General features: G+C 48.7%; 1 protein-coding gene and 1 long non-coding RNA gene across 7 annotated transcripts in view; one reads left to right on the top strand and one right to left on the bottom strand.

The window, feature by feature from the left end:
- LOC307221386 overlaps positions 1-15,568 on the bottom strand; it is a 225,939-nt gene that overhangs the window by 37,062 nt on the left and 173,309 nt on the right. The gene's annotated exons all lie outside the window — the stretch shown is intronic.
- The window catches only part of PAK4 (p21 (RAC1) activated kinase 4), an 85,043-nt gene that overhangs the window by 9,333 nt on the left and 60,142 nt on the right, over positions 1-15,568 (top strand). For 2 of the 3 annotated variants that reach the window (XM_079985389.1, XM_079985386.1), the window contains exon 1: positions 10,170-10,273. The exons of the other annotated variant lie outside the window; for it this stretch is intronic. The gene's annotated coding sequence lies outside the window, so the exon portion shown is untranslated. Of the gene's footprint in view, positions 1-10,169; positions 10,274-15,568 lie in introns of those variants that run through there. 3 annotated transcript variants of the gene reach the window in all.

Below are 15,568 nucleotides of genomic sequence, written 5' to 3'. Positions count from 1 at the left end.
AAGAGAGGCAATTTCTGAACGCTTTGCTGATTTGGCTAATCCCAGATAGCTAATTCTCTTGTATGGGCCCAGTGAGGCAGGCTGCTGCGTAAGTCCCAAACACAGCTCAGCAGCAGCATTTGTGCACCCGCATTGGGGGGGGGGGATATCTTTGTGCTGCTTTGCTCTCCTCCAAGGAAGAAAACCTCTGCATTTTGCTGGCACCTGCTCCCTTTATGTGGCTTTAATGGGAGATTTCAGAACTAGGGCTGCTGCAGAGAGGATATTAGGGGGGCAGGAACCCCCAGCTCTCAGGGTCTTAGACTTCCATAATCCCACCCTTCTCATACTCCTCACCTTGTTGTTCTTTAACCCTTTGAGTTGGCTCCTTGAAATAGCTGTGGTGTTCTGATAATTGGTGAAGCGCAGGGCAGCCTCCGTTCCCTTAAGAAGATTCCAAAAAGGCAGACAGCTGTGTTGATCTATTATTTTGCTGACACCCACAGAGCAGGAGCACTGAGCAGAAGGCCCAGTTTATTAGAATCAGCACAGCTGCATTCCTGAGCGTGATTCCCTGGGAGGGAGCGCCACTGATCTCAGAGGTGTTGACTCCTGGCTGAATCGGGTCAACTTGTAAAACACCTTGAGCTTTAACAAAAGATACTCAGCCAGCTGAATTTCGGTCTCTAGCTTTTCACTGGAATTGCAGACCATCTTCCGAATAATTATTACTGTTTGAAATGCTGGTGTGAAGTTAGGAGCTGCATCAGATAAAAGGAATGGATCCAACCTCTTTGTGATTGTTGTCTTCATTCTCAGGCTGCTTCTATGCTAATTTGTCTGTCGTGCAATTAAACTGGAAAGTTTCATTATCTCTTTATTTGCTTCCCAGTAACTGTAGTGCTTGTGCAGGTGAGTTCATTGCTCCTGCTCTAATAATAATAATAATAATAATAATAATAATAATAATAATAATTTATTATTTATACCCCGCCCATCTGGCTGGGCCTCCCCAGCCACTCTGGGCGGCTTCCATAGAAACCAAAAATACAGTAAAATATCACACGTTAAAAACTTCCCTGAACAGGACTGCCTTAAGATGTCTTCTGAATGTCAGGTAGTTGTTTATCACTTTGACATCTGCTGGAAGGGCGTTCCACAGGGCGGGCGCCACTACCGAGAAGGCCCTCTGCCTGGTTCCCTGCAGCTTTGCTTCTCGCAATGAGGGAACCGCCAGAAGGCCCTCGGCGCTGGACCTCAGCGTCCCGGCAGAACGATGGGGGAGACGCTCCTTCAGGTATACTGGACCAAGGCCGTTTAGGGCTTTCAAGGTCAGCACCAACACTTTGAATTGTGCTCGGAAACGTACTGGGAGCCAATGTAGGTCTTTCAAGACCAGTGTTATATGGTCTTGGCGGCCGCTCCCAGTCACCAGTCTAGCTGCCGCATTCTGGATTACTTGTAGTTTCCAGGTCACCTTCAAAGGGAGCCCCACGTAGAGTGCATTGCAGTAGTCCAAGCGGGAGATAACCAGAGCATGCACCACTCTGGCGAGACAGTCCGCAGGCAGATAGGGTCTCAGCCTACGTACCAGATGGAGCTGGTAAACAGCTACCCTGGACACAGATTTGACCAGTGCCTCCATGGACAGCTGTGAGTCCAAAATGACTCCCAGGCTGCGCACCTGGTCCTTCAGGGGCACAGTTACCCCATTCAGGACCAGGGAGTCCCCCACACCGCGCCTCCTGTCCCCCCAAAACAGTACTTCTGTCTTGTCAGGATTCAACCTCAACCTGTTAGCCGCCATCCATCCTCCAACCACCTCCAGACACTCACACAGGACCTTCACCGCCTTCACTGGTTCTGATTTAAAAGAGAGGTAGAGCTGGGTATCATCTGCATACTGATGAACACCCAGCCCAAACCTCCTGATGATCTCTCCCAGTGGCTGCATGTAGATGTTGAAAAGCCTGGGGGAGAGGACAGAACCCTGAGGCACCCCACAAGGGAGAGCCCAGGGGTCTGAACACTCATCCCCCACCACCACTTTCTGAACACGGCCCAGGATGAAGGAGCGGAACCACTGTATGACAGTGCCCCCAGCTCCCAGCCCCTCAAGACGGTCCAGAAGGATGTTATGGTCTATGGTATCAAACGCCGCTGAGAGATCCAGCAGAACTAGGAAACAGCTCTCACCTTTGTCCCTAGCCCGCCGGAGATCATCAGTCAGTGCGCCCAAGGCAGTTTCAGTCCCATGATGAGGCCTGAATCCCGACCGGAAGGGATCCAAATGGTCCGCTTCTTCCAGGCGTGCCTGGAGTTGTTCAGCAACCGCTGAAGATAAAAGCCCAGAAGGATCTGCACTTCTCTGCATTTCCCCTCCTCCACTTCACCAGTGATTGAAGCACCATCTCTTGTGCAAGCTGCTCTTGGAAATAAAATGCTGCAGAGGGGGGACTCCTGCCCTTCGAGCCAATAGCATCTGAGAGATGCACACTTAAGCCCAGGAACTGCAGAAGAAAAGGAAGCTCAAACCTCCCTCTCATGTGATTAAAGGTAAAGGTAAAGGGATCCATGACAGTTAAGTCTAGTCGTGAACGACTCTGGGGTTGCGGCGCTCATCTCGCTTTATTGGCCGAGGGAGCCGGCGTACAGCTTCCGGGTCATGTGGCCAGCAGGACTAAGCCGCTTCTGGCGAACCAGAGCAGCGCACGGAAACACCGTTTAGCTTCCTGCCAGAGCGGTACCTGTTTATCTACTTGCCCTTGACGTGCTTTTGAACTGCTAGGTTGGCAGGAGCAGGGACCAAACAACGGGAGCTCACCCCGTTGCAGGGATTTGAACAGCCAACCTTTCAATCGGCAAACCCAAGCAGCACAGTGGACCCACAGCGCCCCTCTCATGTGATTAGTCTGCTGCATATATCTTCAGGTTCCTCGTTTATTTTACCTCGCCAGTTGCCTCCCCTCCCCCCTTTCACGTTCCTGCCACAGAGGTCTGCGTACCCATGGTGAACTTGCCAGCATTGCTACATCCTTGGCCTTTTCTCCTTGGCTTTGCCCCAGAGAACCAAAGACAAGTGTTTGGGAAACTTTATTCTCCTACGTGGTGCTATCTGCATACAGGCACGGGGTGGAATGCAACGATTGTCTCCTCTTGCTGATGGGAGTCCGACAGGGAGAGGTGTGTAATCTGTCAGCCTGTTAAATGGAATTTTCGAGTCCGGTGGAGAAAGAGAAGAGCAGAGGCTCAATCGCCGAAGCAAGGTACCTCTTCCAGGTGTGTGGCTTCATGGTTAGGCCCAGGGCAAGAGCCTCACACATGAGTGAGCTGCATATGCAAGTGAACCAGAGGGCCAGTGTGGTGCAGTGGTTGGACTAGGACCTGGGAGACCATGGTTCAAATCCACCCCCCATTCGGCCGTGACACTCATTGGGTGTGACCTTGGGGCAGTCACTGCTTCAGGGGATTAAATGAGATGGGGCAGAATTGTGTATGCCACCTTGAGCTCATCAGAGGAGAAGATTGGGATATATGTTGTTGTTTAGTTGTTTAGTCGTGTCCGCCTCTTCGTGACCCCCTGGACCAGAGCACGCCAGGCACTCCTGTCTTCCACTGCCTCCCGCAGTTGGGTCAAACTCATGCTGGTAGCTTCGAGAACACTGTCCCACCATCTCGTCCTCTGTCGTCCCCTTCTCCTTGTGCCCTCCATCTTTCCCAACACCAGGGTCTTTTCCAGGGAGTCTTCTCTTCTCATGAGGTGGCCAAAGTCTTGGAGCCTCGGCTTCAGGATCTGTCCTTCCAGTGAGTACTCAGGGCTGATTTCGTTAAGAATGGAGAGGTTTGATCTTCTTGCAGTCCATGGGACTCTCAAGAGTCTCCTCCAGCACCAGAATTCAAAAGCATCAATTCTTCGGTGATCAGCCTTCTTGATGGTCCAGCTTTCACTTCCATACATCACTACTGGGAAAACCAGAGCTTTTACTATATATACAATATAAACTTGTGAATTGTGTGTGGTCCTAATAGTGCTGCTTCTTTGCACCTATTGCTCTTAATCCAGATATCTAGGAAGTCTCTGGAAATTCCAGAAACTTCCTCGCTCTCAGCTTCATGCTAATCCACTGCTGGAGTGCACAGAGTTCCTAGGAATTTTCCTGTGCTTGAGATGGTTCAGTTGTTGCCTCATTTCTGTGTTTCCCTTCCTTTGTTTACATTGTGCTTTGAAAAGTAATGAGGGTTTTGAATGTTGGGGACATGTTTCAATGAGCAAACTCTGGCAGACTCTTTCTGACATAGCCAGCCTTGCAGGAGGGAACTTGGAGTATTTAGAGTGAAAATGACAAGGCAATTGTCAGGAATTACTTTAATGGGTAGGAATTAGTTTTAAATTATTCTCATTATAAATAGCTGGTATCGTAGTTCCTGGCTCTGAAGCAAGCAAGATGGAATGATGTGTCACAGAAAGGAAAGGTTGTGATTAATAAAACGAATCTTAGTTAAACTAGCACAAAACACACACACACACACACACACACACACACACACACAGAGAGAGAGAGAGAGAGAGAGAGAGAGAGAGCTTGGTAAATCAATTAGATTCATCCATTTCCCTACAGATCTCTAAGTCATTCTACAGGAGTTGGCTGAGACTTGCAGAGCTTTGTGGGAAGGGGGCGAGAGAAGATGCTCAAGTATTAGGCTGCATCTTTTAAATAGATATTGACACCTGCTTTACAGAGGGAAATAGGGGAGAGCTGAAACTTCCTAGATTTTCTGTAGTGGGGAGGTGCCATTCTCTAGTGGAGAGGTTGTCCCAGCGCCATCGTGGTTGAGATGAACAACAGGCGAGGAAAGGGAGTTGTTGTTTAGCAGCAGAACCTTCCCCTTAGACTCACTTAGATATTTTTTAAGTAATGGGTATGCTTCCCGCTAATGAAGATTAGTAGCAATTGCTGTGAGTTCCACCAAACTGTCCTTCCCTCCCATCCCACGTGTGTGTTTTTAGCAGGGAAAATATGCTGTAATTTTGGTAACGATGTAAAGAGCTAATTAAGGGTCTTGCTCAATCAACTAGCAGCTTAATTACCACCAAATAGTAATCGCTTGCGGAAGCGCTGCCGCCGCCACAAGCCCTGTGACATTTATGGTTCTGCACCTGAGGGCGTTGTGCAAAATGGGGAAAGGACATATCCCCCCCTTTTAAAAGGCCAATCGCAACTGGGATTTCTGGAGGTGGTGGGAGGAATCTGCTGAGGATTGTGATTCCTTAAACATCCACATGTTCCCTTTCCTCTGGGGAGTGCACAGGGCGGCCTATATGGGCTTCCTACAGGGAAGTCTGCTATTCAGACACCACTCAGACCGTCTTTGCCCCCACAAGGAGCCTTCTGACCACCTCTTTGGCCATTCAAAGCAAAACAGTAAACCCCTGTAAGGGGGGGGGGGAAGAGTGACTTTTCCTTGCATATTTTCCTTGTCTTCAAATATTCCTCCCTGGGCCATTGCTCACTGGCAGAAGGTCCCGGCTTCCACCCTCAACATTTTCCAGCAGGGCTGGGTCAGGCTCCTGTCTGAAACCCTGGACTGCTGATGCCAGGTGCTGTGTAGACAATGCAGACTTAACTGGACCAGCGGCCTGACTGTGTACAATGCAACTTCCTGTCTGGCTTGTCTAACTTGATAGCACCACTGCCGTTTGTGTGTGGAGGGCTGGCACGGCCTTTCCAAATGCCTCAACCTTGCCTCCCAGTTCCTGTGGCCCCAGGGAAGGCTTTGATTCTGGTGTTTCCACCAGAGGCATCCCTGCCACAAGGCAAGGTGAGATGGTCACCTCCAGTGGTAAATTTTGGGTGGCCGAGTGAGGGAGAGGGACTTGACCCAGGGCACAGGGTTGGGTTTTCATTTCCATGCTGCCTCAAAACAGCTGGATCGCATTCTATGTTTTAAATGATGCGCTCTGTCCCACTCAAGCCCCCTAAAGAACCGCCTTCTGGTAGTTTCCTTGCTGCATGAAGCCAAGTTATAGGGAACCAGGCAGAGGGCCATTCAACAGTACAGCGGTACCTCGGGTTAAGTACTTAATTCGTTCCGGAAGTCCGTTCTTAACCTGAAACTGTTCTTAACCTGAAGCACCACTTTAGCTAATGGGGCCTCCTGCTGCCGCCGCACTGCTGGAGCGCCATTTCTGTTCTCATCCTGAAGCAAAGTTCTTAACCCGAGGAACTATTTCTGGGTTAGCGGAGTCTGTAACCTGAAGCGTATGTAACTTGAAGCGTATGTAACCCGAGGTACCACTGTAGTGGCACTCGCTCTGTGGAACTCCCTCCCACCAGATGTCAAAGAGAAAAACAACTACCAGACTTATAGAAGACATCTGAAGACAGCCCTGTTTTGGGAAGTTTTTAATGTTTAACAGACAATTGTACAGTGGTACCTCGGGTTAAGTACTCAATTCGTTCTGGAGGTCTGTTCTTAACCTGAAACTGTTCTTAACCTGAAGCACCACTTTAGCTAATTGGGCTTCCTGCTGCTGCCGTGCCGCTGGAGCACAATTTCTGTTCTCATCCTGAAGCAAAGTTCTTAACCCGAGGTACTATTTCTGGGTTAGCAGAGTCTGTAACCTGAAGCGTATGTAACCTGAGGTACCACTGTATTTTAATATTTTGTGGGAAGCCTCCCAGAATGGCTGGGGAAACCCAGCCAGATGGGTGGGGTATAAATTTATTGTTAATTAATTAATTAATTATTATAAAATGCCATAGACTGGTCCTGGAGGCCATGTGACTGCTGAAGCGCTGATCCCCAGAGTGCAGCGGCTGGCCTGCTCTTGAGGTGGGATAGCTGGAGAGGCCTGTGTCAGATCTCGCTGCATTCCTGGCATGCCTGCTGGTCCCCCTGCCTCCCTCCTATGCCCCCCTTTCCTTTGAAGGCTGCTCAGGCGCTGACTGCAATTGGCCGGAGCCTCCTGCATCTCTCAGAGCTGCAGTCCATGCAGAGGCGTGTGTGTGTGTGTGTGCTGAGAGATGATAGACCTCTTGTTGCCCTCCCTCCTTGTTTAATGCCTGCATCTACCCATTTGCCTTTTGGGCATGCTAATCCCTAGTGTCAGAGCTGCCTCTAGGTCCCAGCTCACAGAGGACCAACGCTAGGCTGTAGTAATGTACAAAAGTCTTTATTGAAGTTCAGTTTCCATTTCAAAGCCACAGCGTGCAGCCCTACGTCTTAAACCCTAGATCGGCGAAGTCCCGTCTGAGTCTCCTCCCCTATGACACCAGTTTAAGATCCTAGCCCTGCTCCACCTTTTACGCTGCTCTCTCCTCCTCTGGGTCCTCCTGCCCGCTGGGGCATTGCCCTTTCTGGACTCTTCCGACGCTGAGTCGCTTAGCTCCTCCCCCTCCCTCCGGCGGGCTTTAGGACCCGGTTCCCAATCCTCATTCTCTGCTGTCCCGCGCTCCTGTACATTTGAACTTGCCTCTCGCGCCAACCCAGTGACCTTCCTCCTGACCGTTACACTACTTCTGTCACTGCTTCCCTCTTCCGGGACACTGGCCGGATCTGACCTCTCCTCCGTTGTCCGACTTTCTGATGGAGGCGTGGTCAGCCCTGCCTTATCTTCTCTCCCTGGTGGGGAATGCACTGGCCCCGATCCTTGGGACTCTTCCCCCCCACTCTGCTCTGGTGGGGAAGCTGGTCCTGATTTCCAGCTACTGCTCTGGGAGTCCCTGCTGCCCCCTTGCTCCTGGGGCGTTCCCCTTGGGAACCCCTGGCCACTGGCGCCCCCTTCTGTGAATCTTCTGATTCGCTGGAGAGGCTCATGGAATCCCTCAGTCCACTGTCCTCTTCTCCTACGCTCCCCTCGGATTCTTCCCCTTCGCTCTCCATCTCCTCTCTTCCCTGTGCCTCTGCTCCTGAGCCCCTGACACCTAGAGTATGGGTAAGCAAACTAAGGCCCAATCACCTTCTAAATCTGGCCTGCGGACGGTCCGGGAATCAGCGTGTTTTTACATGAGCAGAATGTGTGCTTTTATTTAAAATGCATCTCTGAGTTATTTGTGGGGGATGCCTGGTGTTTTTACATGACAGAATGTGTGCTTTTATTTAAAATGCATCTCTGGGTTATTTGTGGAGCATAGGATTTTGTTCACCCCCCCCCAAAAAAAAAATAGAGTCCGGCTCCCCATAAGGTCTGAGGGACAGTGGACTGACCCCCTGCTGAAAATGTTTGCTGACCCCTGCCCTGCAAGAGGAATAAAATCAGAAGGTGCCTGACTCTTTGAGAGGGAGGGAAGTGAGTGCATTTAGCTGGACCAGTGATGTCCAGAAGTCCAGTTTGGCACAGACCCATTCTGAGCTTGGCTTTTCCGAGGTCTCTCTCTGGTGTCCTGATGGCAAAAGCTCTGGGGCAGAATATTTCAGCGCCTCTTGAGGGAAGCTGGCAGCCAGACTCTGGCAGTGGCTGATAGTTCTCAGATATGACTAATAGAGAGTCCTGGCAGCAGATGTGAGGGATTTCATAGGTCGCTTTGCACACTCTTATCTGGTTACAGGGGAATGAGTTTCCGCTGGTAAGAGAGGAGGCCCATTGGGAATGCATTTGAGGCCAGTGGGCTTGAATGGGCAGAGCCTGCTGAACCTTGAAGCTCACAAGGAGCCGGGTGCAAATCACTATTTCAGTTCGAACTATATTTGAGGATATATCAGACATGTTCTGGACTGTGGGAAGCAATAATTTCTTCTAGAGCTCTGATCTTACATCAGAAGAGCCGGCTGGATCAGACCAATGTCCCATCTAGTCCATTATCCTGTTCTCACAGTGGCTGACAAAATGCTCATGGTAAGCCCAAAAGCAGAACCCGAGCACAAGAGCTTTTTCCCTTCCTGTGGTTTCCAGCAATTGCTATTTGAAAGCTCGAACTGTGAAGGCAGAGCATAGTCATCATGGCAAATAGCTATCAATACCCCTCCTCATCATTTGTCTCAATCTTTTAGAGCCATCTAGGTTGGCGCCCATCACTGTCTCCTGTGCAAGCAAGTTCCATAGTTTAACAATCTTCAGCTGGTCTGTTTGAACCCCCTACTGTAGCGGTTCTCAACCTGTGGGTCCCCAGATGTAGTTGGACTGCTACTCCCATCATCCCTGAGCTCTGGCCTTGCTAGCTAGGGATGATGGGAGTTGTAGTCCAACAACATCTGGGGACCCCCAGGTTGAGAACCGCTGCCCTACTGGGTCAGGTGGGTTGCAACAGGAGCACCAGTACCAGTGTGGTGAGCCTGTGTGGTGTAGTGGTTCAGAGTGGTGGACTCGTAATCTGGTGAATCGGGTTCGATTCCCTGATCCTCCACCTGCAGCTGCTGGGTGACCTTGGGCCAGTCACCCTTCTCTGAAGTCTCTCAGCCCCACTCGCCTCACAGAGTGTTTGTTGTGGGGGAGGAAGGGAAAGGAGAATGTTAGCCGCTTTGAGACTCCTTCGGGTACTGATAAAGCGGGATATCAAATCCAAACTCTTCTTCTTCTTCTACCATTCAAAGGTTTGAAAACGTTTGAAAAGGTTGAAGGCAGCTGGTCTAGCGAGCTGGTAGGAAAAGTCTTGTAAGCAGGGATGGGAATGAGTAGTGAGGTGAGGTGAGAATATTCTCTGCTAGAAAATTCTCCAGAATTCTAATGTAAGAACCAGTTTTACAACCCATATTTAAAAAAAATCTAGTAAATAATAAGTCAAACTGTGATATTGCCAGTTTAAGTAATGAAAAATGATTTTTTTTGATCCAGTTACATTACTGGGCATTGTGTCATTCACCATTGGCAGTTGGCAACATAATTAGAATTCAAAGTTGATGGTAAGTATACGGTTAGTGGCAGGCTTAGTGATTAATGTTGAATTTTCAATTTCAAGTTTGGTGCAAAAAATAAAAAAATGTGAATTCACTGCATTGCCCCATTGAATAGAAGTATCTGCATAGTTTTTGGTCGCCATCTGAACAAGTTTACCCATGAATAAACATGTATATTAACTAATTATACCATTTTCAGTGCATTAAAGTTATATTTAAAATGAATATTCTATTTTAAATGAAAATTCTCTAATATTCTCATTAATCGAGAATATTCTTGAGAATATTTTCCAAAAGATTATTCTCGAGAATTTAACATCACTGGTAACGAGGTCTCCCTTTTTTACATCTTGCAGATATGACTTAAACAAACCTAAGGGCAAGTGGACCAGCAAGGCATTGTGGATTCACTGGCATCTTCAGCTATCCCACCTCAAGAGCAGGCAGGCTAGTTGCCCAAGTTCGTAAGGCCCACAGATGCATAAATTGAATTGCATCTCTGTTCAGGACTTGCTTTTGACCCCCTCTTCCACCCCACCCCCCACCATAACATGGAATGACAAATACCAGGGGTGGCTCTCCAGGTGTTGTTGTACTCCCAGTAGCCCCCATCCACCACATCCAATGGCTCCGGCTAATGAGAATGATAGTTCAACAATATCTGGAGAGCCACGGTTTCGCTTATTCCTGCCATATGCAAACAGTTGTGTGGGCGAGGGGAGCCAAGATAACGCCTTTAAACCCTTTTAATTTTTACTTTCCTGTCGGGGGTGGCTCTGACGGGTTGTGATGTTCATTATTAATGAGCACTTTGGAATCCTTTGGTGTCAAGTATATCTTTGTAGAATTGGGTAGGAAGTCGCTTGAGGAATGTGAGGAAGCCCAGGCCTGTGAAGCTTCAGCCTCTGCTCGTTAATGTCACAGGGAAGCCTTTATCTCTGACTTCCCCCCTGCACGATGTGCCGGCTTTCCCATCACAAATATTTCTGTTTGGCTGATTAAAAACAGATGTGCAATGTGTGGTGGACGCCTGGGAGAAGCGTAATGATACCATTCCGTGAAAAGATCAGTGAGAGGACTTCTGTCAAGGGGTCTTAGGGGAGGGACAAAGTATTTGGAAAGTTGTGGAGCAGCGTTGGCTGCAGCCCTTGGATGCCTTCAGAGGTTGAGTCGTAATTCCTCCTTCAGGCCTGGGATGCAGTCCGCCAAGCCCTGTCAAATGAGTGGCAGGTTTTCAGAAAAGGTGATATATGTCTTGAATTTTGGGGTGGAGACAGTGGTTCACACGAAGTTCTTGTGTGCATAATAGGTAAAGGTTAAGGGACCCCTGACCATTAGGTCCAGTCGTGGCCAGCTCTGGGGTTGCGGCGCTCATCTCGCTTTATTGGCCGAGGGAGCCGGCGTCCAGCTTCCGGGTCATGTGGCCAGCATGACTGAGCCGCTTCTGGCAAACCAGAGCAGCACACGGAAATGCCATTTACCTTCCCGCCAGAGCAGTACCTGTTTATCTACTTGTACTCTGACGTGCTTTCAAACTGCTAGGTTGGCAGGAGCAGGGACCGAGCGCAACCCGTCGTGGGGATTCAAACCGCTGACCTTCTGATCGGCAAGCCCTAGGCTCTGTGGTTTAACCCACAGCGCCACCCGCGTCCCATCCACCACCCGTGTGCATAATAATAATTCTGTACTTTGATCCTGCGATAGTTCATTTCTGGGTTCACCATCTATGGTTGACTCGAAACAAGCTGCGTTGCAGAGAAGCTGTGTGAAGGCCACATATATGGTGCTTCCCCTTCACCCTTATTCATTCCCCCGCCCCCGATCATCTCGAACCAGGGGTATGTTTTGAAGCATCACCACAAAGCTCCTCATGTGCCCTGAGATCTGGGCTGCAGCTAATCACGGCTTCCTCTCTCTTTCACATCTTGGCTTTTATGTGTGAATTCATTATGCAAGGTTTCTTTCTTTGTTTTTTAAGTCTGTGTCGATTTATTTCATAGGAAATCCTGAGATTTTTCAAAGGAACAGGCTTGCAGATGGCTGGCGCTTTTCCATTTTTAAATGGTTAATTTCAAATCTCTTTCATTTTTTATTAGAAATGCGCTGCTTTCCCCAGTCTTACCTGATCCGGCGCTGGATGACTGTTTGCCATGTTTATGAAAGACAAATTTAGTTTGGATATATTTCCTTTTCATCACAATGTTTTCCAGTTTGGGTCAGTGTTAGAAACTCAGATATATAAGTTGGAGCCAAATGGCTCTGTAAATCAAGGTTACAGTCGCTAAAATGGAATGTCTAGTTGCCATTTTGGGGCAAGACAGCTCTCAAGGCTTATTTTTCAAATGATGGACTGACTGTGATTAATTATCAGTAAAACATCTGTCTAGTTCAGATGACAACCTTGAGTTAGGTTAAGGCCTTTGAGAACTTAAAGAAGAAAAGTCCCTTGATCCAGGGACAGTGGTACCTCGGTTTAAGAACAGTCCGGTTTAAGAACGATTCGGTTTACAAACTCCGCAAAACCAGAAATAGTGTCTTGGTTTGAGAACTTTACCTCGTTCTAAGAATGGAATCCGAACGGTGGAAGGGCACTGGCGGTGGGAGGCCTCATTAGGGAAAGTGCACCTCGGTTTATGAACCGTTTTGGTTTAAGAACAGACTTCCGGAACGGATAAAGTTTGTAAACCGAGGTACCACTGTATTGACTTATTCTGACTTCTTTTTCTTAATGGTGACATGTACCATTCATAACGCAATAATATTATTCACAACTGTGAGCAGGGCAGTGGGGTGGGGTAAGGCAAGGCAAAGCAAGCGATAACAATTAACTATAGCGTTGTTCACTGCTCCTGCTCAGGCTGCACTGAGAATGAATTTTTGGTTCCTGAAATTGATTCTGATTGTGCAGATAAAATATAACGCATAAATAATGCTGTGGTATTAGTGTGTGAAAACAGTCAAGATCCAAGGATCTCCAGGCAGGCACCTCCAGGTGGTGGAGATGTCAGGCTCCATCCTGGCATCCAGGCACCTTCACTCGGTCGCAAGTGACTGATAACCAGGTGCAAAATGCGCCCGGCGCCTGGCTAATTTCGAACACTGGTTTGGGTTCAAGCAGGCCAGGCTGCTGCCGTGTCTGCCTGAACTGCTTTCAGGCAGGTCTTTCAATTTATCTGCTGAAGCAGCGAGAGGAGGCCAGCTAAATGGAGAGCTCTTGCACAGCAAAGCTGGTAGGGGAACAGCTGGAGAGACTAAATTAAGCTTAGCAGGCCTGCAAACAACCTGCAGGGGGAAAAGTCTGTTTTCTGAATGTTCTTCCCTCCATCCCTGCCAGTGATCTTTCTGTGTCCTGAAATGCTTTCGCTGCATGACCCAGCTCGACAGGGTTGAATGGTTTCTGCTGTTTGTTGTTAACTGTTCCTGTTTTGCATTTAGCTTTTCCAAAATACCAGGTTGAGCTCGAAGTGGCTCGTAATAGCATTAAAAATGAGCAAACATCACTATCGCTAGACTGAAGACGCAATGGCGTACAAATAAGGCAAAAGGAAACAAGCTCATGAGATAGTTAATACAATCTCAAAGAGATGCAGAAATGGCTGCTGGGCACCAGCCCTGCACCAGTTAAAGGGGCTTCTATACCCACTACATGAGCACAATTGCAGGCAGTAGTCGCTGAAAATGCAAAGGTTGCCATTTCACGCCCCTCCCACGAGGAAGGTAGGACTTGGTTTCAATCTCATTTCTGCTGGTGGAGACCCTTAGGGACCTGGTATCACTTTGAGAACAGAATCTTTCTCGGGAGGTCGGGAGGGGGAAAGAAAGAACCCACAACCTCCGCGTTGTCCAGTGAAAGGATAGATTTCGCGCGCACCCCCAACACAATTAGTGCTTAGCGGTATGGTCTGCTGCCAGACTGCATTAAAATCATCATTACAGCAAATTCCTCTCGGAAGCCATCGAGAGACTAAGATTGATTATACGTAAATGAAAAGGGACTTTGATTTCATTTGTGATTGCTTTATCGCTTAGAAAAATCTTACGTTGCCGTTGGGAGTTTTATCCAAGTTAGCATGACCTTGTGGGAGGTGAATTGTCACTGTGTTTTGTTTTTTTCTGAAAAAACAACTTGGAAGCTGACCTTGACTTGTCCTTGAACAGAACCTGCTTCAGAGGCAAAGTCCAGTTTCTTGTTGGCAAAAAGTGCATTGGTTTTGAAGTCCTTTCTCTGTGCCTCTCTCAGAGGAATGGCTAATGCCGGCACTTCGTAATACATGCCCCTCATTTGACTGGAGGAACACACTTGTGTGGCATGACGCATCTTTCGGCTACTTGCTTCTCTGACTGGTGCTAACAGCTCCTAATTGTTTTGGGTTTAATTAGAACCGTCTTCAGTGAGAACATTCTAATTAAGCCCAATGTATAAAGAGACCTAAGGGTGGAAGCCCTTTTAAAACACAAGAGGGCTTCCGGAATGACCTTCCTTGGTACTGTGTAAGCTTCCAAATGCCTGTGCAGTGAGCTCAAATGAGCCCAAAGCGAAATCCTTCCTCCTTGCCCTTTCTGCCATCGCTAAGGGCCCCTGTGCCTTTTTCTGCGATTCTTGTGCAGTAGGGAATTAGCTACTGCACAACTTGGAAGAGAGCTGGAGCAATCCTTGGGGTCAAATCGGTTGCTTCTTGATTCGTGGCAAGAACACGAAGCTCATTATCGTGCGCCATCCCAATCTCCAAGCAGTGCACAAGAGCTGGGGTCCCAGGCACTTACCCAGGGTTCATGTTTCCTTTTGGAAATGAGGTACAGCAGGGACTGTGGTGTCTTTACCTGGACCTGTGATGGAGGGGTTCAGAGCATTAACACACCAAGGGGGAGCCTTGCTTCTCCCATCTTGCAGCCTTGGATTCAAGCAGAAATCAAACGTTGCTCTGACTCTCTGTCTAGCTTGCTGCTTTACTTCTAGATCGTATCACTGCAAAACTCTCTACTCCAAAGCTCTGGCTTGGTCGGTTAAGGGAGGGGCCCCTGCCCATTTGCTGTCTCACATTGAGCCCCTTAACTCCCCATCACCTCACCGGGAAGCCATCCTGGCTCTCTTCGGAATTAGAAGGCTTGATTAGCTTTCAGCACTTGAGGGATCCAGGGATTAGAGAGGGTCTGGCATGCAGCCTACTTCACCAAACTCCTAACATTAGGTTAAATTTGGATTTCGCCTCATTTGGAATTGTGTGTCATGTAAATGGCATTTTTTATTGGTCCTTTTGGAGAAGGAGTAGGGCTGTATGAGTTTGCAGGAGAGTTTGGATCAGAGGATTTAGGGAAGGATCAGTGCTGTGCCAGTGGTTTTCAGCCAGTGTGCCGTGGCACCCTGGGGTGCCTTGAATGATGGTCAGGGGTGCTGTGGGCAACACCGGCATCTGTCCCCTCTTTCCTTCGCTCCCTCGCGTCTCTGCCTCCCAAAGGCTTGCACATCTGCTTATTGCAGCAGCGCTTGCTATAAGCTCCGCAGGCGAATGGTGCCTCTGGGAGACACCTCTCTTTGAGGGGGCTGGGGGGGGCGCAAGCTCAGAGACTCCCAAGGGGAGAGGAATGGAGGCTGAGGGAACACTCCACATGGGAGGGCTTTTGAAAAAGGGTGAGAGACTGCCAGCTCTGTAGGCAAGGGGTGACGTAACTGGGCTCCTGGGGTGCCGCAGAAAGAATGTGCCGTATTTTTTGCTCTATAAGACTCACTTCTTCCCTCCCAAAAAGTACCGTATTT

The sequence above is a fragment of the Podarcis cretensis genome (genome assembly GCF_951804945.1).
Source record: "Podarcis cretensis genome assembly, chromosome: 8".
Lineage (NCBI taxonomy): Eukaryota > Metazoa > Chordata > Lepidosauria > Squamata > Lacertidae > Podarcis > Podarcis cretensis.
Note: the sequence above shows the minus strand (reverse complement) of the source record. Positions and strands in the feature narration are given on the sequence as shown.